The sequence below is a fragment of the Ixodes scapularis genome, unplaced genomic scaffold, assembly GCF_016920785.2.
Source record: "Ixodes scapularis isolate PalLabHiFi unplaced genomic scaffold, ASM1692078v2 PGA_scaffold2__306_contigs__length_199485367, whole genome shotgun sequence".
In the NCBI taxonomy this organism is placed as follows: Eukaryota; Metazoa; Arthropoda; class Arachnida; order Ixodida; family Ixodidae; genus Ixodes; species Ixodes scapularis.
In genome coordinates, this window is record NW_024609857.1 from 50,910,515 (window position 1) to 50,935,623 (window position 25,109).

The following is a 25,109-nucleotide window of genomic DNA, read 5'->3' on the forward strand; positions in this document are numbered from 1 at the left end:
TAATATGCCAGGATTTATTCTTTTTCAAGATCGTTCATTACGACGAGACGTTACGGATTTTGTGAATGGCATATTGCGCTAATTATGAATTTTCTATGACACAAGCTTCTTATACTGCCGCAATAAAGCTGACAGTTTTCAAGGGGCGCTTTGTTTGCGAATTATTTGCGTACGGAATATGTACTGGGCGAGGACTATAAACCCTTTGCAGCAGCTCTGCATGGGCGCCGCCATAACCGAATTTCAGATTTTGTTTCCTCTTATTGTGATCACTTCCCTCCATCATACCACTGCAGGACAGGTTAATGCCATGTTAGATTTGACTGTGTCCTTCTCCCCGGCATGGAGCATCATCGAAGCCCGCTTCAGTGGCTTTGTATCTCGGTAAGAGTAGAGAACGTTAGCAATGGGGCAGCTGCAATCTGGCGCGTGTCCGAAAAATGCGGCAATCAAAACAAAAGATTGCCCCGCCAGACGTTCGTGCATTTATTTTTTCTATTTTCGGCACAAAATTAATTAAAATATTCTAATGAGATGTCGTCAATAATGTACAAATCTACGTGATGTTGAAGGGCTGTCTTTTAACTTTATTGTTGTCTTTGCTTGTTTAATTTTATCATTTTTTTCGTGTTATTCAACGTTTTAATGGTTATTCAAGGACACAAGAAAACGAATTTATTCGTCTATGAAAGACACCCTTTATACATTGCTGGAAAGTTACAACCCGTAAGCTTCACGTCAACCGTCGGTATAAAAATTACACATGAATAACTTTACTTCAGATAACGAAAAAAAAAAAAAACTATTCCACGTTCTTATACCACCCCGCTATCGCTCAACGAAATAACTTCAATGCAAGAGCCACTTCAGAAACCATTAAATAAACTTTACTTACGAAGGACATAACCCACTGTAAGTGCAATGCCTCTAGAATTGAAACTATCAATAAAGACTCGCGTTCAAACGACAATGAACAGCAAAGTTTCTTTAATACCGGATTGCATTTTGTACCGGCGCGATTCGGGAGCGAAAGATTTGGCTCTACTCAAACTTACACCAAGTGTCATAAGTTCATGTCCAAGTTTAGAAACGTAAGCAGGTGTAATTTTTCCAACGTCTCGCTAATAAAACGGACGGTTTCTTAAAATTGTAACACACAAATAACAGAAAAGTGCGTTTTCACTTTGAGTGCACTTGTCAGCCGAAAGCAACATCGACGATCGCATTTGTTCCAACTCAATAAAGCACCCCGGAAGTAAAAAAAAAAAATATATTTTATAGTCTACCCCGGCCCGTTATCGATTAAAACAAAAGAATAAATCTGCAAGAAAATTACGCGCGATAAGCGGGACACATCTTAAACAATAAAAATGTAAAAGAAAAAGAATTTCGCTTAAAACAAATTAAACAAAAACAATATGAAGTACTCCAGCGGAAGCCCAAGTTGTTTTAAGACACGTTTTCGCACTCGTGTTATTCTTACCTGTCGTCCGTTGAACAACTAAAACATCCGGGTCTGTTGATGGCGACAGACGACGGCTTGAGTAAAGAACCGCAATCAAAACTTAAAAGAAAAACAAGAATCGCAGCGACACATCAAAGTGTTTTCGGCGCTTTTTTTAATTTTTTTTCCGCAATGCCTGGTTATCACTTCTTGCAATAGAGGGATCCGAGTATTGATGTAGTGAGTATATTGAATCGAGAGATGGCATTTCCGAAACGTAAGCCTTTCTCCTACGATACGATTGTAAGTTATTTCGTATTTGTTGGTGTGCGTGAGCGTGCGTGAGCGTGCATGCATGCGTGCGTATGTGCGTGTTTTGCAAAGGTGTCTTTGTCGCTTGACTGCATTGCGAAGGCGTATATCTAGATACTATTGTTAGTTCCCGAGACAACTGTGATTTGCATAAAGCGAGGCAACGAATTCAAGAGGTAGCTTGGTACACAACGTAAGAGGTCCGGATGTTCCCGTAACTGGCAGTCGCATTTTGACGTAACGTAGTCAGACGCGATCAGGCGCTACTATATTAACTTGTAATGACCGCCAAAAACCATGTACTATCGGGGAAAAATGAAATGCGAACAGAGGAGCGCGTGGCTCGCGGTACAGGCTGCGCCACCTGGAAGTGAGCCTAGGGGCGAGGGTGCGTGGCCTACTTCGATGTGTTCACGTCCCTTCATTGCCGCTCCCCCAGCTTCGGCAGTGCGCCTCTCAGTGCGCTGAAAGCTGTCACCGCTATCTTTGCCTGCTCGGCGAGTGCGGCGAGCTTCTTTGCACCGCACGCGCTGAGCCAGCAAAGATAGCTGTGATAGCTTTCAGCGCACTAAGAAGCGCACTGCTGAAGCTTGGGGAGCACAGAGGGAGGGGCGTGAACACGTCGGAGTAGGCCGCGCACCCTCGCTCCTAGGCTCACTTCCAGGCGGCGCAGCCTGTACCGCGAGCCACGCGCTCCTCTGTTCGCATTTCATTTTTCCCCGATAGTACGTAGCAATTATGTTGCGACGCTCTGAATTTTATAGATACTGGGTATTCGAAATCTATTTCTGTCTTTTGATGTTCTGGGGAAAAAATATAAGCTTGTCTTGGTGATGCCAGTGCGTCTTCAATACAAAGTGCCACTCAGTTATCAAAACTACAAACTTACCTTTTTTTTTTTATTTCTTAGAGGGCGAACGCTGATATCAAAACTAACAGTAGAGAGTTTTAGTAGATCGTTCCGATACCTCCGATAGGCCCGATAACGATACTATGCATGCGCAAGGGAGGCGGTGGCGGAGTATCGGGATATCGTTATCGGAGTCATGGGAACGATCTACTAAAACTCTAATAAATTGGTGTGTGCTTGCAACATATGTAGTGAACGTATGCGTTATGTATAACTCAAGTGCTGGGTGTAAGTGAAAAAGCACAGATATGTTTGCACTAACATGGTCGCTCATGGTATGTTGCCATTATCCTAAAACAAAGATTAGATTAGCATAATACGGCAATAGTTCTAATTCAAACATAACACGAAAGTCGATCGCACAGTGTCTAAGGCCAGCCGTTGGCATCGAAAACCAAAACCGAAACAAGAGAGTTTTAGTAGATCTTTCCGATGACTCCGGTAACGATACCGGATACTCCGCCGGCGCTTTTGCGCGTGCGTCGAATCGTTGTCGGGGGTATTGGAGGTATCGGAGATAGCGGAACGATCTACTAAAACTTTATTTCTCCTGAATACCGACTATCCCTTATTTGAATCCCACGTCACTGCGTCAACCGTGTGCTGAAACGTACAACTTTCGCGAAGGTAAGCCCTTCAATTTTAAACATTCGGTCTATGTTGCACGTGGAGACATTTTATGAGGCCTCGGGACAAGACATCCCGGGATCAGCGATGGCCGAAACAATAATAGACGATTCCTCAGAAGATGCCCTGTAAAGCGTGCTCCACCTAACAACGAGTCTGGATGAGGAGAAGCAGCAGCGCGGAACAATTTGTTTATTAGCGAGTTTTAGAATAGCGTACGCGAAAGCTTCGCGTACAGAAAGAAATAGAGTCGTCGCCATTCACCAATTATGAACGCAACTTTAGCTTCGCGATTGCGCAGTGGCAACGACGCTATTTATTTGAACACACAAAGCCTCTATGTAGGCTATACTTAACATCGCTAATATGCCACTCAAGCTAATTTCTGGGAAGGTACTCCAAATAAGCCGCGTGTTATATTTATCATACCACGGCCAGCTCCCATGGCAAGGGCCAGATAAATTAGCGAGGTTGCTTTCGGGGTATATAGCATTGTTGGCAAACACTTAAGAACACGATCAGCAAAATAAAGTGAAAAATACCAATAAATGAATGAAATAAAAGCGCTGTCGCCCCGCCCCGTTCTTGCCAAACATTTTTTTTTTTTAATACAATACGGCTTCTGTTCTAAAGCTTTTAACAGCATTGAAAAAAGAACAAAAAAAACCGCTGTGTGTATGTTTATTCATCCCGAAGTTAGTCTGCCTCAACTGGCGACTTGCCTCTCAGTTGTAGATGGCCAATTTAGCCAGTCCGGTACAACCCCTAGCCTGGGCTTTATAACTCGCACCACGCAGTAGTGATACACGACCGCAAGCCAGTACGATGCTTATCCAGATCGAAACGGGCAGGGGTGGAATATAACCCAGGATCACTGGGTTCTGCAGCGCGAGCTTTCGCTCCGTGGGCTCCGAGCAGGTGTGCGCTATCAGGCTTTAAACAAACTGTGGCGCTCTTATTTTTAGGCAGTAGAATGTCACCTGATTGGGCATTGCAATACTTGTAACGCCTTCGTTGAGGTTTATTTATTTATTTATTTATTTGCGTAATACTGAAGAACAGGAAAACACCTTTCCACTTCCGAAATCGGCTGGATTCAACGCCGTAAGGCAATCGAAAGTGACAGATTCGTGGCAGCACCACTAGGGTACGCGTCTCTTATCTCTAGATGGTGACGTAAGGACATCTGACGTTCCAAAATTTTTCTTCTTCTTTCTCTTTTTCTTATTTTGTAGAGCGTGAAATTTCGTTCCTTAGCTCACGCACTTAGCTCCTTATATTTGAATTGTGCTTCGACGGCATTCGAATTACAGTTGTTTCTTTATATTTTACTTCTGATCGCGCTTTGCATCAGAGCAGGCACGCTTCTACAGCGTGACAGTTTTAGACGCTCAAGTTTGCACTACCCAAAACGAGTCCTAACAAGTCCCTTTTCGCAGCGCCTGCGGAACAACGCAGAAGTCATATAGTGCTCTAGAGTGTAACTACGTTCGACGACAAGTTCATAATTTAAACAGGCTTAAACAAAAGCTTAACCCGCCGTCCTTCCTAATAAATGACACGAAAATATATGATTTTGTTGATTTTCTACAAGAATGCACCACGTATACACTAACATTTCGATCCCAATTTCAACGGTCCGCAAAAAATCGCTTTCTCAACGTATCGCCTTGGAGTTTACTACACAGCTGTCCGAAGGCAATGCATACATTAATTGAAAGTATTGATACATAAAACTTCTGAAGTAAAAAGAAAAAAAAATAAACACTGATTTTGACTGTAGAAAATTTATCGCTAAAAATTTTTTTCTCAAAATCATCAAAAGAGACGTTCTGGGCTGTTCTGGCGTTTATTACGACTGAGACATCAGAAAAAAGAAACGAAAAGGCAATTGGCTTACCTATGCTTTACTTCATATAACCGAAATAAACTCCGCAGAGAGACAAAATGTTATTTAGGTGTGTATGCAAAGTGAAGGGAAAAGCGTAGTTTTTTCAGTTTTATGTGATTTAATCTTTCCACAATTTTAGCGAAAGCTTTTACATCACTCTGGAACCTCTCCAGTAATTCATGGGTGCGATACGTTAAGAACCCTAATTATGCGGACCGTCCAAAGTGGGATCGAAACGTTAGAGTACACGCCGTACTTTGGAGCGCATAAACATGTTGTTAGGTTGTTTTTTGTTGTTTCTTTCGTCTTTCGGCTGGTGTTGGAGGACAGACTGGTGAATTATGTGTTGTGCTGTGTCGAATTTATATATCAAATCAGTCGAAAGTCAGCGGCCGTCCGCGCTCTTCGTGACTTTTTACAATTTTAATATTTATTTGATGATAAATAAACTAGCCTGATTTAACGTTCTCAATTCGTAAAGTTGCTCTTGTGTAGTGCAATATAAACGAGGGAAGAGTTCCGAAAAGCGTAAAAAGTATCAAGCTGTTGCCGCCAAAACACGACAGAAAAAAAAAAAAAAGAGAAAACGTTCGTGCAGGAGTAGTAGATACGGAGTAAAGGTCTTCTCCGCTGTGCTGTGTACGCGCAATGTAATAGAAAGTTTCTTTCTTTTGCAGGCAAGGAAACCTGTTAAGTATAGACACTTTCAGCCAATCAATGAATTTCTCCTCTACAGTTCATTTTCAAAAACGTTCTCTCAAATTTCTATAAATTTCAAGATTGAAATTTCAGTTATTTCTTAATATATCCCAGATTACAGACAGCCTAAAGAGCACTGACTAACAAATTAATGGACGGCGGCATATGTTCTTCGCAAAACCAACGGTTCGATTTTTATTCCCATCAAACAATCTCCCTGAAACACGAACGCAACCGCCATCTCTCGGCGGTAGCAAGAGACGCGTGTCAAGCATCTCTCCGCCGCCGTGAGATGGCGAGACCGACGCGTTGTTTAGTAAAGACTGTTTCCAGTAGAAATTTACGTTCTAACTTCAGGACGCGACAATTTTTTTGCGGAACCGGGTCACATAATGAGTTTCTTTTTGCAAAATATGCGTCGTCATGTTTTTTAACTGTAGTTGTCTGTAATATACAGTGCATATTGTCGAGAAAGAACAGTTCCGCAAATGTATCAAAATTACTACAGCGGCCGGGTCACCTCACCTTCGAGAACAGGAAGAGAAAAACGAGCATTTATGAAACGAAGATGTGGGGTTCTATCGAGCGCTGTTAGCATATTAGTAGGGATATGAAGGGAAAGAGATGTGCCGGAGAAAAGGAGGGGAACGACGTTTAGTGAAAACGTCGTTCCCCTCCTCTTTCCTCTGGCACATCGCTTTCCCTTCATGATCATACAATTATAAAACGCTTTATTTATTTAATTTGAAAAAAAAAAAAAAACTTGCATGATTGAATTACTTTGGCTAGATAAGAGTGACATTTTTTTATCACTAGATGTGTTTTTCTAAATGTCTGCCTGATATAAATTTTCCCTGCTTTTTTTTTACTGGCTTTAAGTACAAAATAAATGCCCAGGGGAAGCAGACACTGAAAGACAAATTACAAAAAAAATTAGTATGGTTTTGGGGAAAAGTATTTGATTTAAATCATCATAGCCAAATCGGTGCAGTGTAAATCGTGATCTAAATCATGACTTAAATCACGATTTGAATCATCTTGATTTTTTATTCTCCACCCTCGCTGCCGCTAGAGAATTTGAAACTCTAGTGTGCCTAGATTTCAGATTGTCTCCAACTACTCCATTGGGGTCACGTGTTTACGGGCTGAGTTTGCCATACGAGCAGCAAGAAGCAGGCGATGAAAATGTCGATTGTCTGCAAGCGTATCCAACTCTCTCCGCGCTTTCCTCCTCGCCACAGGACAGGGCAACGCATGCGCACTTCCCACCAATCCGCGCGGGAGGCGTCTGCCATTAAATAGCGGACGCCCTTACCGGTTTGGGCTGCTCCCTTTCTAAAATCTAGGCTCTCTATGAGACTCTAGAAAGCCTAGATTGAAGAGAGGGATCCGTCTGAAACCATGGGGAGCGTTTGCAATGTAATGGCGGACACCTCCCGCGGCAACCGGTCGCAAGTGAGCATGCGTTGCGCTTTCGCGTGGCAAGGAGGAAAGCAGGAGGAAAGTCGGACACTCTTGCAGACGATCAACGCTTTTGGCACCTCCTCGCAGCTCGTATTGCAAATGCGGGCCAATAGACGACGAGACCTCGATCTAACAGCTGGAAACTCTCTGTAATACGGGCTCTCGTTACGAAACACCAGATAAAGTGGCGCCACCTAGCGGAAAAAACGGGAAGGTAAGAAGCGGGGAGCTAATGTCTCTCCAAGTGTGCTGTGAAACTGGAGCGATCTGGCGGCATAAATGAGGAACAAAGTAAAGGGGTATTAAATGCAAGTCGTTGGAGTTGTGCGAGTAAAAACAGGGAGAGTATTACGAAAAATCGGCGGTTCGCTGATCGGCACTTTGGATTGGGCACATGACATAAAAAAATGACGGTGGCGAACCCAACTTCCGCACCTGTTTGAAAACAGGAAGTCGCACGATGATATAAGCAGAATCAGCACACAGCGGCACCCGAGGAAAATTTCAAAATCATATAAAAATGTACGTTTTTTTTTAGATGCTAGAAAGCATTTAAAAATTATTCTGCAAAAAAAAAAAAAAAAAAAGTTCCCTCCAACAGGACATTATATTTCCGCTCAACAACGATCCTACTATTCTAGAAACGCAAAGCAGTGCGCCGAGAATTTATAACTTCATAATATAAATAGCGCTCGGTGTTTTCGGTGAATATCGATAAACCAAAAAATAAAACCCCTAGCCGGTCTTGTTCCAATTGGGGAGAACCGAAGAAAATCCCAAAATCATGCTGTCCCCCGGTGAGGAAAACCTAAGCGCCACGAAAAAAAAAAAAACGAAAACTAAAAAACTTTTGTCTAAAGCTTTAATACAGGGGAAAGTTTGGTGAGTTGGTGGTACATGTGAACAGTTAAAATAACGCAGAAGCAAAAAAAAAAAAAAAAAGAAGGACAAGAAGTCGAATTGCACAGACGGAGCGCTGTGCTTCTTTTGTGTACTCCGTCTTCTTGTCCTTGGTGTTTTGGGCTTCTTTTCTTTTTTTTTAGCGCTGGTTATTTTTTTTAACATCTCAAGCTTTACTTTGTGTTGACCCGAAACACAGCCCCCCCCCCCCCCCAAACCGTCTTCGAGGTTGCTTCCTTCTTCTAAACAGTGGTAGCGGTAACGTGTTACCGTTACATTTCTTTCAGTAACGTAGTTATTTACTCGTTATAATTCTTCAAAGCAGTAATATAACATAACGTACTTACGTTACTTATTTATAGTAACGTGTAACGTAGATACGTTATTTGTTACATCTTCTCAAGTTTTCAACAAAAAAAAATGAACTTAAATTATTTTCGTGTTTCTAGGCACATCTTCATTTGAATTCTTCCACTCATCCCACGTATCTTTAAAATGTTTGCCTCTCTATTTCTACTCAAGCAGCCCCACCTTAAAAATCCCCTTCAACCACACCCTTCGTCACAGCGTGAAAACACGCCGTCACCGCCAATGACAGGAAGGGTGTTTAGGGCAGAGATCTGGTACTTCTGTATGTTGAGAATAAAATGAATTCAAACTAAACCGGTCTACATTGTGTGCGAATGCGTGAGGCCGGTTCTTCTCTCAAGTTCCACGCGAACATGTGGTAAATCAGCCTCATTTATACGTTCCGTTTTTCATCCCAACTATTCAGGAGAAACCGTAAGAAAAAAAAAAGATAAGGTAATTATGTTCAGTTCCTGCATGGATCTCATGTTTCTTAAAATGTGCACTTATGTGTATTTGTCAAAACAGTAAAACGTTTTAATTCGTTAATAAAAAGTAACGCAAAAGTAACCTGCATTACTTCTTATCGGTAATAGTAACCCGATCATTTCATTCTGAGGTAACTTAGGTAGAACGAGTAACGTATTTTGTAACTTTTTTTTTTCGGTAAGGCCTACAACACTGCTTCGGAACCCCGCCCTTTGTTTCGTTTCCTTCCACTACCTATACACCAACACACTGTTTACAAACAGGCCCGAGTTTGCCCGCACCGAGTGTGGGCAATGCGCGCGCACAGAACCAGAATCACGTCAGACGAAGCTTCTGCGCATGCGCAGTGCCGACAGCAGCGTCACCGAAGTGGCGTGAAGTCAGGGAGTTGAGTTGGTCTATAGACGCTTTTCATGGCAAACGCCACCAGGTGGCGCTCCAGTGTGATGTCCCAGCGAACTTCCGGTTTATAAATATGATGAACAAAGGCCACCTTGGCACCGCAGCTTGAAATGTAGATGAAACGTTTCCCCAGGTAAACGCCAAAAGAACGAAGGAGCGCGAGATGTGTTAAAATGTTTCGAGCATTCTTGTAAACCAACATGCCTCCTCCATGATTTCATACTGTACAGCGAAGGCCCTCGTTAAATCTCCAACTTTGTTGTTCGTGTAGCGTTTATGCTTTCTAGCACTGGTGATATAAGCAAGCTCAACAGGCTCGCAAAGACGGTGCGACCGGGAATCGCTTGGGATGCAAGTCGCAGTTCATGTTTGTAAACAGCAGAGTGGTCTACACGGAGACGTTTTCCAAGTACTCGGGTCACTGATATGTTCCCCGAAGATTCCCTACGTCCTTAGCCTATTTTCCCTGCGTCCCGTCCTATTTTCCCTACTTCCATACCTTATTTTTAATGCGTCCCCCTATCTTCTTCGACATAAGCTCGGAAAAACCCGGCGTTTTTTTATAAGAAACTAAAAACTGATACCGAAAAGCACCGAGTCTGTTGGGGGAAAAAATAAACCCTGAAAACACGGAACCCTAAACATAACGCGCACACTTCCTTAAGTCGTAGATTGTTCACGCTAATCTGAAACGGACGGCAGGTTCTGCTCCTGAGAAATTAAAAAGAAGACGGACCACCCCGTTGCGCGTTTTAACGGTTCATGTTTTACGTTATCTCTCCTTTTGTCGTACCCTCGTGCCATAATAAAAGTACAGGCGGGAAGAATATTACGTTTAATTACGCTCTATTCACGCTTTTATACGTTTTGTTTTCTGTTTTTTTTTTTTTTTTATAGTTTAAGAATTTTTTTTTATCAATGTCATAATTACGAATTTTAAGACACAGTTTCGTCTGAGCGGCCATTAGTCTAAAACACTTCCTCGCACCCCCCCCCCCCCCCATACCTCTCTCTCCTTCTATCGCTTTTTTTTTTTTCAGTCCGTATTCCAACCACCAACTGGCTGGCGCCTGGAGCTTAACGTTTCTAATTTAGTGTAGCCACCGCCTACAGTTTGAGAGGAGGTGAACTCGAAATTGATTTTGCATTTCAACTGTCCGGACCATGCACCGTTGCGGGCTTAAAAATAGCGAAGGACCCTTAATGAGCTCTCTATCTTGCGGCACCGCCAACTTGGCGGCGGAGCCGCGAAGCTCTCTTGTGCCGCTTTCTTGAGGACAGTGGACGGGTGCGGCCGTTCTCGCTAATTAGGACTCATTCGAAAAAAAAATTGAATAAAATAACCGCATAAAACCAAAATTCATATGCAAAAAAGAAAAAAATCCGATGTTTGACGCTCCAAACGCTAGCTAGGTAGTAAGATTCGTCTGATCATTTATTTATTTATTTTTTATTTTTACCGTTCAGCTTTAGAAACTATGAGAGTAAATTGCCTTCTACGAGTGCTTATAAAACTTACTATATTATTAGAATGAATACAAAAAAGTGTATAAATTTTAGTTGCTTCTGGAATGTTTTTATTGCCACTGACCAAAGAAGAGTCGCAGGGAGTCTCTTTAAAGGAGCTGCGCAACGATTTTAGCGTTGAAAGAATTGGCATCTTCTACTTTTGACATTGTTCACCTTGTCACAAAAGACAGAAAGCACACCTCCTTCCTTCGAAATGTTGCGATTCCGCCGCGTAATAGCGAGGCAAAACTTGGAATATTCCCCGACCTGCAGCCGCGAGCGGCGGCCATGAGAAACACGCGGCGTGACGTCAAAGGGGAATCTTGTAGAAAAATAGCAAGTTGTGCGAATACCTTCTTGATAAAAGGTCACTTTTCTCTAAATTTTGTCGTTACAACATATATATAAATGCGTCAAAAACCTGGTATCGTCGACAGAACTTTTATTATACGGAGTTTTAGTGGCGCCATCTATCCTAGGTCCACAAAACCGTCAGCTCTCTCTGCTACCGCGAACAGCCGCCAGAAGCCAAAGGGGGAGGGGGACAGGGCCGGACGGGCTATGGCCGGACCTGGATGAGACTTTCCTCCTTTCACCATATTGTTCGCGCGGCACCCGCCAGCACTTGGTCACGCGGTCGCGAGCGGATGAGTTCTCGCTGCTCACTGATGGCGCTAAAGAGAGAACTTTTCCGGAAACCCTCGCCTAACCCCTCAACGTCACTGCGCACGTGACCCGGAAGACGACGTACGAGTTGAGAGGCGGCAAAAACCTGGATTTTTTCATTTTTGTAAATAAAAGCTAGGGTATCCAGGCAAAATCTGTTTTCTGTAGTTCACTTCAGAAGTGTCAGGCATCAACTTCCACAATAACTTCAGCAAAACCCTGAAATTGTTGCACAGATCCTTTAAGAATTCCCAGATCCCAGCACGTGCTCGTCGCCTTTTGTGGGACTTGGCTGCGCGGCTCAATTAAAGTTCATCATGTGACGAAGTGCCATCGAAGATAAGCAGTGCATGTTGGATGCGGGACAAATTTAACGCCCATCTGTCGCTCGTATCATGTACATGGGCACCCGAGGGAGTGCAAGAGAAGTTCTGCCCCGCCCCGGCCATTAAGGGTTTTGTGCGTATAGGACCCAGTCCCATGCTGTCTTGTACGCGTTAATAAAAAAAAAAAAAAAATTACCATTACAATTGCTTGAGTGAAAAATATAACAAATTGCAATAATTAATTGAAGCGTCACAAAAGTAATTGACAAATCACCAGAAAGTAATTGATGACTTCTCACGCTACTTTTTTACACTTTTAATTACGAAACCCTATATACACACCTATGTTCAAAGTGGTAGCACTTTGTTTCTTTATGTCATTCACACCTTGGTAAGCAACAACAGTCAAAACGTCGCTGTGCACGTTGACATTTTAATCCTTCTGGTATCTTGGATTTTTTTTTTAGTCGTTTAGGGGTCGAAGAAAAGTGCCCAACGTTGGTGCTACATAGACGAGTAACCCACGAGCAGACAGAGCAATTCTTTGCGTAAAAAAAAACTCAAGTAAACAATTTTAGGTCTTTCGAAAACATAATTGATTAGTTGTAATTTATTACAGAGAAATAGTAATTGACTTACAGCGAAAGTTACCGCAAAAAAAAAAATAATTGAGGCGTCGAAGCTCGGACATTTTTGCCGTCAATTTCTCCGTGGCCTTCCGGAGTTCGGAGATGTCCGAAGTAAGGTCGGAAGTTCGCTGTGTTGCGCCGATGGTAGGGCTGTTGACCTCCATGATTCGGTCATCTAGCTCGGCGAGTTCCAGGAATGGGAGCCTGTGGGCGACATCTAAACCGACGCAAACGGGGGGCGGGATGGGCTCTAAGAAAAGCTCTCGAAGGATGGCTGCGTCGATGGAGGCCGCCTTGTCTCCTAGCACGTGTTGTAGTGTACGCAAGAACTGAGAAGGCCGACGGTCACCAGCATCTTCAGCGCTAACGAGCTGCTGGAGGCGTCGCGGTTCTGAAGCGACGAGGCGACTGACCAGAGCCTCCCTGAGTGTGTCATTCGGAGTGCCGCCGAGCGGCGAGAGAAGGATGTCCCGAACCTCGGTGGCGGCTTGGGGTGCGAGGGCGTCGATGAGGAGCTCGCACTGCCTTATCTGGGAGGTTATTCGGTGCAGACGGAACTTGTTCTCCGCCTGCACGAACCAGAGTGCTGGATCCTCTGCCCAGAACTTAGGAAGGGTAACGATTGCAACAGCGAGGGGGCGTCTTGGTCAGCTCTTTTAGTCTCTCATAATTATTATACTGGCGAAAAATATAAAATGTAAGAAGGAAAACGAAGGACATATATCTTGCCATGTCGTTTCCCAACAAAGTACTCAGGAATAATTTAGACTGCCAAATGATTGTTTCCTGCACCGCCAAAATCTCAGTAACATGCGGATTCTCCGCAATAAGCCTCCTTCAAATTGCGTAAATCTCCAAGGTTGTTTTTTGTTTTTTGTTTGTTTTCTGCACATTTAGACATTGCGCACAGATCACACATCGGGCCTCCTTTATGCAAAAAAACCCATCTGCAGTTTCGTTGGTGAGTCACCCGTCAAAGATTGCAACCTACTTTCTCAGTTGCTGAGCGCTTAAGATGCTTCATACTTACTGCAGAGGTAGACGAAAATTCATTAGCACCATTTTTGCATCTATTATCTTATTATTATTACTTACTCAAATACTGTGTTAGGCTAAAAGTAGAAACGTACTCTACACCCCACAATTTTATCCGCATCTAAAATTCTAATTATCCTTGGAAGTTTCTTCAAAGTACTCCCCTCCCTCTCCATCCACCCTCATTTGCCCTTCCACTCCCCCCTCCCCCCCCCCAAAAAAAAAAAGAAAAGAAAAACGAGTTATAGTTGAACGTGAGCGCGTGTCCCAACGAAAAATAAACACCTATTTTATAGCTTTTTTTTATTTGTTTTTGTGTAATGCTGAAATTGAAGTGTTATGGCAGCCGCCTCGGTGGCTCCGAGGCGAGAGTGCTGGCCTACGGATCCCCATGTGGCGGGTTCTAATCCCGGCCGAGGTGCCCGCAATCTGACGGAGGCTTATTGTGGAGAAGACGCCGTGGTAACCGAGCTTTCGGTTGCACGTCAAAAGATCCCCAGGTGATCGAAATTAATCCTCAGTCCTCCGCTGGGGCGTGCCAGATGCCCGTCGTTGGTTTGGCACGTAAAAACGTAAAAACCCCAAATTTGACTTTGATTTTGACGTGTTATGGCACATATAGCATATGCCCCCGTCCTCCAGTTGCAAGAAAGCCACTGACGCAGTAACATAGAAGGAAGCTCCACCGAGCCCGCGTTAGAAATCAGAATGCTTCGACACCACTGCAAGGCACACCATCGCGACGAAACACTGGCTATTCCGCCGACAAACCGGGCAACCCGACTGTTTTTACGCAGTGCCGCTTCTTCGTGTACATCAACTCGTGTAACCTATTGGCGACCCTCCAACGCCAAAAAGAAAAAAAAAATTGGTAACATGGTTTATGTGACGTGTTTACGAGAAGCCTTTGCCATTTGTTTCGTCTCCCTAGTGTGACGAGGCCCTATGCAGGCAGAGACGGAGAGAGAGAAAGAAGAGGCGAGAGAGCGCGGGGACGACAAAACATGAAGCTTCGGTTGGAATGATTAGTGGGCAGACTTAAAGCTGTACCCGTTTTCACCTTAAGAACCTTAGTAAAAAAAAGTCCGGCTTCACGCGGAGCATTACTGATTTCCAACTTTATATAGATATTTAAGATATATGTGGGTGAATTGTAAATTAGGTATATGTTATCTTATCAAGAAGTACACATTCCAAACGCCAAAAGCATCGCTTTTTTCTCCGACAGCCAAATCTCGCAAGAACTGCTTCGCGCCGCGTATGAAGAATGCGCAAAACTTGCTTTTTCCATGAGGTGAACTCCACTGCACAAGTCGAACGTGTTGGAACGCAAATGCCAAAGGCCGGACGCCGGTGCTCAGCGTTTTCACGCGTTTGATGAGTGCAGGGGAGACAAAGGACAGCTAGCTTTAGGTCTACCTTCTAATCATTCCTACCAAATATCGGAGTTCTGACGTCCACGCGCACTTTCGTCTCCTGCTTTTCTTCTGTTTCTGCCCGCATTGGTCGAGGCTTAAAAAGGTTAACAATAAAAGTAAATAAAAACATTAGAAAAAACGCTGGCAATGTGGTGAACTCTTTGTAACAATAAACCCGAAACTGAGAACAAATGAACAACCACACAGTCAGGTACGTGTGGTTGTTCATTTGCGTGGGAATCGGAATGGAATTAGATGTCTTTTGCCCGAAATGGAGTGGGAATGAAATAGACTCGGTTCTTATGCGAGCTATGTCGATTTTCACTTTGAGCCAACGTGCTGATAACGCGATTCGCTGGAGGTGACTGACGGCTTGATTGTCTCACAGCCTTATGCTCCTTCAAGAATGAGAATGGTGCGCCCTCCGTAAAAAAAAAAAAAAACAATGAACAGTTGTAGACAAACAAGGTGTCGTTCCTGGCACCATGAGACGCGACAAAGCGGCTGTTATAATCATACGCGATTAGCAGGTAGATTTTAACTCTAATGCCGAACCGAGCCCGAACCGAAAAACGGAGCAAAATTGCTATTTTTAACTGAACTGGAACAAAACTGCAATCCAAATCAAACGTTTGATATTGAACCCGAACCCGAACGGAACCATAAACTCATATGGCGGTTACCGGTTCATTGGTAACGGTACGGCCTAATAAAATGTAAACCTCGACTTCTTTGCAGTTAGCGGCGAGAAATAAATAAATATTCGCGACGCTGGCGTGAGCGGCTCACTTTTGATTAAACAAACGGCAGCGACGACACGGAGACAGCTCCGTCATAATAAAGCCAATATGTATATTGCAAGTCTATGAGCAGTATGAATTGACGTCGGCAAGTTGGCGTGAAGGCCTACAGTTGAATACTTTGTTTCATGTTACGATGGACCGCAAAAGACACTAAACGAGCCACCGGAGCCAATTCACTGCTCGGAGGGTGTCACGTGCCCTCTCGGTTGGGCGGAATGACGCGGGGACTGCGAAGTCCTAATTGGTTCGTAGCATCCATCCTGGTACGTCGTAAGGTGAAACATCGAGAGGCTAAATATATATTCTTTGTGTGTGGGTCTGTTTTCTTGCTGCTAAGCAATGTTCCTCAAGGAAGGAGAAAGCGAATGTAAACATAAACATAAAAAATGAAAGACGATTACAATTCCCCGTAATGCTGAATTAGAGCACAGCTCTTGAAAAGAAGAAAAGGAGGGTGCGGAGAGGAGGCTATCCTCTCCTCCTCCTCCGTACGCCCTCCTCTCCTCCTGCATCCTCCTCCTCCTCCACCTACTTCATCATCCCTCCCCTCCTCCTCCCCCTCCCTTCCTCCTCCCTCGTGACGTCACTCGTGACCCTAGTGACCCTCGTGAAGGTCGTGACCTTCGTGACGTCACTCGTGAAGGTCACTCGTGAAAGCCCCATGAAGGTCGTGACCTTCATGAGTGACCTTCGTGACGTCACTCGTAACCCTAGTGGCCCTCGCGACGGATTATGGGATGTTTCCCATAACGACGTCACGTGTGATGTCATTATGGGAGACATCCCATAATGCAACGCGCAGTTACGCCGACGGCGACGCTAACGCCACCGGCGACGGTCACGGCGATGCCGCTCAAGCCGGAAACGGGCGCCTGAGAGCTGCGCCCTAAAACAAAGTTGACGGCCGTCGGCGCGTTTGTTCCGCAGTGGTGATATCTGGAGGCGCCAAGAGGCGAAAGCTGCGACGAGCGCGACACCGCGGCGCCGGTCGCCGGTCGCCGGTCGCCGGTCGCCTGTCGCAGGGACGCCAGTAGCCCAGATCCCTGGACGCGGCTTGAAGAACATTGTTTTGATGTGTGAGTTCTCTAGAAACAGCAAGTCGCCCGTTGCATTTTTTATGTTCCTTTTTGTATTTGTCGTCTTTCGACAGGCCTCCGCTGTCTTTTCACTCATCAGGGAGTTTTAGAATAATGTACAAAAATTTTGCGCACGCTCTAGGCAAGAGAGTTTTAAAATCGCGTTTCTCCACTGTGACGCAAAAGCCCAAGCATCTCGCGCTTATAACGCCACCAAGATAGTCACAATTTTTATTTCACGCACGAAATGCTGTAATTTGGTCCAAAGTAACTTTTTAGATTTGTTTAAACACGAGAATGCGACGCGAGCGGTCGTTTGGTTGTTTCCGCTTGCGTCGCCTCGGCAAGAGGTGCCTAGTGTACTTTACTCCGATAAATGTTATCACGCGTCGGAAGCACCAACTTGCCGGTGATCGTTGCCCACCTCACTAGGTTTTCGAAACTGCGTGCAATGTCACCCCGTATTGAAGATCGCAGTCACGAGGATGCCCTCCGACGTCGCGCTCACGACGCCGCCAAAGCAGCCGCAGCCATGGTTTTGGGAGCCGCCATTTTTTAACTGTGCTCATCTTGGCTTTAGCTAGGCTTCTCATCACGAATCCTCCTTGGAGAAGCGCGAAGACTCTTTGCGTACGCACGCAATTTTTAAAAAAAAATAGCGTACACTAATATAACGCACGGAAAGCGCAAACTTTGGTTTGCGTTCGGCGCATGCGTAGTGGTGACGACGCTATTGTTTGCGTACGCAAAGCTCTAGCGTGCGCTATTCTAAAACTCCCTGCTGCGTGGTGCCCGTTAAAGACCCCAGTCTAGCAGGCGCACTGCACTGGCTATATTTCTGATCTATAGTGGGTAACAATGTCGCCAGACTCTGACAGACTAAATTCCTGCTGCCTAAACAACTGAACGACGAATTTGTATTTTTGGGTAGTTTGCAAGTAGGGCCGTGCTACCGTCACAGTGTCACTGTGCGTGGTGGCTGATTGACTTCACATGTCAGTACTGTACTTTGGTAGTTTCCAAGCACTTGTATAGCCATCTTTCATTTTTATAGAACGGTGTTTGCGTTAAAAATTCAAGATCACAAAGACGAAATGAAGCCTATATTTGTTTTGCTGTCCTGTTTTCGCAGCATGGCTTCTTATGACCTAATTTTTTAATGCAGATATTTAATGCAGAGGAATAGATTAGTGCGGGAAGCAAAGGGTTCCACTTTATGAGTGTCATCACATCAGGCCGAAATCTGGGTTGCAGGCCTACAAAAAGTTAGTCTGAAAGTATAGTCACTGTAATAAATTCGAAGAAAATAAACACAAGCGTGAAATCTTCCTTCTTATATCAAAATACGACGGACCTAGATTTTTGATCTAAACTCATGGCACTGGTTTGATAAGAGTATTTGTTATAAATAAAACGGGCGGCTTTATTTGGCAAGGCTTCAGGATTTTTAACAAGGTACTTTTGGTGCGGGTTCAAGATTATATTTGCATATTCTAGTTTTGGTAGAATTAAAGTTTTATAGGCAAGCAGGCGTGTTTCTTGGGATTTCTTGAAGTCTCTTGACGTGGCAACTTCTAGTTCGAGAGCGAGGAGGATGTACTGGGTCAATATCACATTAGTTTTATTGGTAACTGTTATTTGTCGGCATTTTCTGATGTTAATGTTAAGCTTCCATTTTAAGCACCAATTACTAATTTTGTCAAGGTCAATTTGTAGAGCGCGACAATCATCTGCCAACAGCCTGATTGTTGATGTTAAGGTGGATGGAAGATCATTGATATAAATTAGAAGCAAGAGGGGACCAAGGCGCCCGCGCAATTTTTTCCTCTCTTATCTAGCCCCAGCCTTGTACCTGCTCCACGGGCGGTAACTTTAGTGCACTACAACGCTTCTCACGCGTTCAAAGTCTTTCTGAAATTTACCGATCAAATGGTTTCCGATGACGCTGAGCAAGTTTCTAATTCGAACTATATGTGTATTTTCATTAATTAAAAAGTTAATTAACAAATTTTAACTAATTAGCCGACTGATCGTTACAATTAGTCCCCTATACTATGTCCACCTGACCGTATAACCCACCTGCGCAGACCACATTAACCTAGCTTTTATGGTTTGTTTTTAAAAATTCTGTTAAGCTTAAAAAAACACCCTGTATATATATTCTACAACATTCACTTGTTTGTACCATTGAAGTCGAGTGACTGCTGTAGATTTGTTCGACGAGGTGTGAAAGTAAAAACGATGCCGACATTTTTTCCTGTTGAAAGTGTTTTTTTTAAAATAAGTTTTCTTCCTAAAAACACTCGTTTAAAATGTGTTTTTTTTTCAAATACTTTTACGTGTTTTTCCAGCTCCTAAAGATAAAACAAGTTAATTACAAAATTAACTGGAAAGAATCTAGACAACCGGAGGCGTCAACAAGAACAGGCACAAAAGCCCTGCCAAACTCGCGTCGCTCGGAAAACAAAATATACTCCTAAACTCCTAAACCACGAGCCACGCGACAGCCGCTTCCTTCAGATGTAAGCAATTGCCCATCGGCGAAAGAGAAAAAAAAAAAAGAAATGCTGGTCTTAGCGACGTAAAACTTGTAAGCCTTCTATATTCAAAGAAACAAAAATAACGAAAGCCGGGAAAAGACACGTAGCTGCGTCGAAACGGGGTCCGCTATGCCCGGAATCCGCCAAACCGACGCAAACGAACAACGACAGTGTACAGAAAAAAAACGCCTCCCTATTTCCCCACGTCTCGCCAGCAGCTCGGGCAGACTGAGAAGAAGCTACGGCCTCCCAACCGCCACCATCGAGGCACACACACGCATGCCTCTGCCGCAAAGAAGCCGGCTTGAGTATACGACAGGACGGAGAAGGACGGCGAAGACAAAGGCAAAATATAAACGGGAAATCAGGGAAAACGGGCGGTGGTAGGGGGGGGCAGTCACAAACACGGCAGAGTGCCCTCGTGCATCGACGACAGGAGCGCCGAGCAAGGAAAGCTCGCTAACAAGAAAAAAGAGCGCAAAAAAAAAAAAAAAAAGAAGAAAGAAACCGGGCATGTGGACGAGAAGAAACGTAAAACAGGCGATAAAAGGAGCTGATAAATAAAATGCGGCAAAGTAGAAAGGTATGAAGACCATTGGAAGAGAAGGTACACTATAAAGGTGGGTAGGTAAACGGCACTGTAAAACGTAAGAAGGTGAGGGGGAGATTTTTGGGGAAAGGGTGGGGGGCAAGGTTTAAGAGACGGGAGAAACTTGGTAAAATAAGGACGGCAATATATAAAAATGGGGCGGCCTGACTTTTGGAAAATACAAGGGAGGTGGGAGAAGCGAAGGGAAAGCAGGTAAGATTTTGGTTAAGAAACAAGAGTGAGATATCGGAGGTGCGAACGAGAGGTAAAATACAGGGAACCACGAAATAAGAAAACGAAGGACACGGAGGAATGACCCCGGTTAAAAGAAGAGGAGAAGGAAAAGTGAGGAAATGATGAATGACATCCAGGGAGAACTGAGCGCGAAAAAAAAAAAACAGAAATGAGAGTCGACGAGAAAGCAAACAAAACAAAATTGGAAAGAGGAAAATAGGAACGCGAGGTCGTGTGACCACTGCCACCTGACGCATGTTAAAAACTTTAAGTTCTATATTTATTTATTTGAATACCCCCCCCCCCCCCCCCCCCCCCGGCCCGTGAGGGCATGATGATGGTCGAGGGGCAAATACAAAATGAAAGTGACGCTAAAAAACACTAAGACTTAGACAATCGTAGCTCAAAAAAGTGCCTTACCCGCAGCAAATCACATGCAAACTGAAACAAAAATATAAACAAGAACCCAGACCAGCGTAAAGCTATACAACAGGGGTGGCCAGGCTGACCCTGCCTAAGAGCCGCAAATTAAACCACGAAACTTACAAGAGCTGGCGGGTGGGGAAAAAATCCCCCCGCCCCCCCCCCCCTTTTTTTCTTTTTGTCTAGAGCAATAAACAAAATATTAACTACTTTCAGTCTATACAAGTCAAAAGCAGTCCAACTGTGCGTAAGGTAGCAGTAGCACATATCTATCAAACCGCAACCTGTCTTTCGATTTGAAACGCGTTTCATTTCTCTTTTTGGGGAAGTGCTCGTATGAATGGGAGGGAGGCGGGGGAGTGTGTGTGTGTGTATGTGGGGGGGGGGGGATGGGAGGGGAGTAGGGGAGGGAGCCACAAGCCGCACTTTAACACGCCAAAAGCCGCATGCGGCTCGCGAGCCGCAGCTTCGCCACCCATGCTATACACACTCGTAAACATATACAGACAAACTGGAAGTCTGTAGAAAGAATAAGTAGTAAGAATTTCACAGTGCAGAAAAAAGATGGAGAGTTTACCTTTGTTGAGACTATCTCTTCAGGTAGATGATTCCAGTTGAGTATAGTGCAAGGTAAAGATTAGTACTTGAAAATTTCTGTTTTGCTTGAGAAAGAATTAATATTTTTTTCTATAATTTACAGTCAAACCCGTTTATAACGAACAGCAGAAAACGCTACGATCAGTTCGATATAGCAAGTAATTCGATATAACAAAAACCATTTAGAGAGAACTTCTACGATGCTTTCGTTGTAAGGCCGAAAGCTTCTCTTTCTTTCTCATCTCTTCGCTTCGCTGCCGCCTTGTAACTGGGCGCTAAAAAGCTTTTTTTCTTTTTCTTTTTTTGCTTGCGTGCAGAGTTTGTTCTTTCAGCGTATCTCCCCTTGTGAATCGCTTCTCTTCGTGGTCAACCGTTTTGGAATGAATTTTTTTTTCTGTGTGTGCGTGCAGAGGGTATTTTTTTAGCTTTTTTCCTTTTCTGAATCGCTTCTCTTCGTTCAATCTTGTTCTCCACCTGAAATTGGAATTTTCTTTCTCACCCACTTTTTTTAGGGGAGAAGGGACAGGCTAGAAGACGACTGTTTGTGAGTTTTTCGAAGCCTTCCCGGGGGGAAAAGTTCGATATAGCCAATATGCTGTTCGATATAAAAAGTACTTTTTACATGCATTTTTATGTAGTCGCCAAGAGCTAAGGTGAGGTTGAAGTAAATATTTTGTTTTGTCCATTCCACACTGATTGTAATATATATTGTTGAGGAGTTTGAGGCGGAAGCATTGACGACGATTCTGAAGAGGCTGCCACTTGAGCTCGCGTTTCAAGGAGGTTGCACACTGACCACGCGAGTGTACATTAAGGACAAACCTGGCGTTTTAAAGGTGAAGCTCCTTAGGGTCTAGCCTTGTCCGTCCGGCGTCCGTGCTCACATCGATCTTGCTGCTGCTCGTGCTCGTGAGCTCACGTGCTCACAAGTACGTGAGCACGTGTTCACGTGCTCGTGTAGGGCAAAACAAAATGATGAAAAAAAATATGTTTGCGCAGTCGACAGGATTCGAACCTGTGCGGAAAGACCCCAATGGATTTCCGGTCCATCGCCTTAACCACTCGGCCACGACTGCGGGACGAGTAGGGGGCTCTGAGATGTGGTAGTAACTCAAAAGCTGGGGCTTCTGTCATGGATGGAACGTTGCATGTTGTCGCTCAACGTTTATACAGGAGAGGGCGCTGCGGTTAAGCGCGTATATAATCGCGTTAAACTTTGCATGCATTGGCTCAACGTCTATAGACGAGGGAGCGCTGCGGTCAAATGCTCAAATGCGTATATAACCACGTTCCATACCACGTAATCTCTTTCTGACATGGATGAAAACGAACGAAAGGCTCGGCATGCTGCGGCTCAGCGTCTACGCGGATTAGCACCACCAGAGCTTCGCCCCAATCAACATCATTCACCACGCGGAGATGCGGTCAATTTTTTGTTTTGTATTCATTCTATATTTAGTTATCAAATGCTGCTGGTGGGGGTCCCAAACTCCCAAAGCATACTTTAGAATGGGCCGAATATTTGTGACGTACAGAGTCTTTTTGACTTCCTGAGGATAATTTTTTGAAATCACGTTCGATGAAGCCTGGCATCCGAGAGCAGCTCAGACCGCTCTTTTTTTCTTGCGAGGCAAGTCAAAGACCGCGGCACAACCTCGTCCCGCGACTTGCGCTTGTTTATGAAAAGGAGAGGAGGACGCCACGGGCACACTGCGCGGCACTGTCAGCACGGAGGCCATTTCAGCGCGTTTTTCCGTTTTACTCAAACGGAATATCGGTCGGCACCGCATTTTGAAGCTGAAGTGACTGCCCCGAGGGAGGAGTTTCCGCCACAGTAGTTGTTTTAATTTCAGCACTTCATTGTGAAGAAAAAAAAAGAAAATAAAAACTGCCAATCGCTCGTTCGCGTTTAGAGTGTCGTGCTGTGTACCTCCCTGTCCCGCGACCCACGCATGCGCGCTGCGAGAGAGGGAAGGATGTCACGTGAACATCCTTCTCCCGCGCATCCGCACACGTTTCGATGTGACGACAATATTTTTTCAGGACGGGTGACTCAAAGAACTGTTAGCGTATCTAAAAGCGGGGAATGCCACAGAGAGAAACACGCGAGATAAAGCGTATGCTTTCCGCTGGTGTTTTTGTAGGGCCGAGAATGGCTCCCGACAACGAAGGAAATGTACGATCCAGAAGTAGGCGGATGTTTCTAAGTGAGTATAAATATCGGAGGGAAAGAGAGGAAGTCTAGCTCACCGAAGGCCCTCTGCACTGGAAGGAGGCTGGCGAGGAGGCAGAGAGGAAGCAGGAGCGAGTCCCGGGTCGGGCGGAGAAGGCGACGGCGGCGGCGCTTGCCGTCGGCCCGGGACGTCGAGCCATCCTGCTCCATCCTCGAACGACGCGCTCGCAGCTGGAATCCCAGCGGGCCCGCGCTCCAGCCACGCCCGCCGCCAGAACCTGCGGGCGCAAAGGGGCGCCGCGCTGTCAACTGGGCCGCCTTGGAGGCTACTAGGTACTAATGCGGAATACACCCGGCCCATTTGGAGCGATCCGAAAGCGCTCACTGCTGGCGCCTTTAGTGCAGTAGCCAGGTAGATCTGAGCGCGCGCACGATCAAGAAGATACCAACGAAACAAAAACAAAAAAATACGCTACAAAACCACTCCAAATCACGGAAGAGAGCTCTCCTAATTTCGCGGTGTAAAATGTTCCGTATAAGATGCTGTGCGACACTCTGAAACATCTAGCGCGTCTACCATTTCTCAAGGTACTTGAGAGAGACAATTGCTGCAATCTACAGATAACAAAACTAAAAATATGTTCAGATCTAAAAAAAAAATAAAAAAAAACAGTCTGCGTTGTAACTTTGCGTATGACGTATTCACGTGGAATGTCATGCCCAGTGCCCCAACGCAGACTAATTATCTAGGTCTAATCTAACTTTCAGCCTCGTCTTTCGGCGGGCATTCTCCGTAGATAGTCCGTAGATAGCGGCGGTTGGCTCTCGCGTCGTGGGGGAAACTAGACTCACGTAAGCAGAGGTGTGAAACTCGCGGCTCGCGGACCGCATACGGCGGGCGACTCTCTGCGATGCTGCCCACAAGCATCCCGCGGCTGCAAGCTCCCGATCCCAGGCCTCGAGCGCCAGATGGGCGATAAATAATAGTTTCATATCGTCGATTCATTTCCGTTTGAAAAGGAGCTGTGCTCGGTTCACGAATTTGGCACAATTCTATATTTTTTTCACCGACTATTGCTTCTAATAAATATTTGCTCTCTGCTCTTTCTCCTGCACATCAACCGGAATGGCAATGCCACTACTAGGGTATAGTGAGTATTAACTAGCGGCCGCGCGGCCACAGATGTGTGCCCGACTGCTGAACTCCTGCTAATAGCAAGCTTTAACAGTTGTTTTGAAACGTGCAATCCACACCATCAATATTGCCGGTCATAGCAGCCTATTAATGTGAGCTGGTTCTGAGCATGCGCTTTAAACTGTGCCCTCAAATATGACGTCCAGTGCGGGCTCCTTGCTCAAGGAGGCACCTCAACTGAGCGAACTCTTTTTTAACAGGAGCAACGGCCAAAGATAAGGCTACCAGCTCTGGCTTCTAGCTGTCAGAGACAATACCTTTAAAATATGAAAGTACGTTCTTACAATGCTGTTATAAAAATCGTCAGGGAAGTAAATAATTGTCGTACGAAGATATTTTTTCTATGCCTGTTGGTACCGGTTCTATCGAACGCTACCAGTACTCTTGCACGGTGGTATTTCAAATCTTTT

At 44.8% G+C, this 25,109-nt stretch overlaps 1 protein-coding gene and 1 non-coding gene across 2 annotated transcripts in view; both read right to left on the reverse strand.

The window, feature by feature from the left end:
* Nucleotides 1-23,645, reverse strand: part of LOC8052874 (cubilin) — a 217,969-nt gene extending 194,324 nt beyond the window's left edge. Inside the window, exon 1 of the mRNA XM_042291858.1 lies at nucleotides 23,582-23,645. The gene's annotated coding sequence lies outside the window, so the exon portion shown is untranslated. The remainder of the gene's footprint in view (nucleotides 1-23,581) is intronic.
* Nucleotides 22,326-22,407, reverse strand: Trnas-gga. Its single transcript has one exon. It is a non-coding gene; the product is annotated as a tRNA-Ser (tRNA).
* Nucleotides 23,646-25,109: the final 1,464 nt, after the last annotated feature.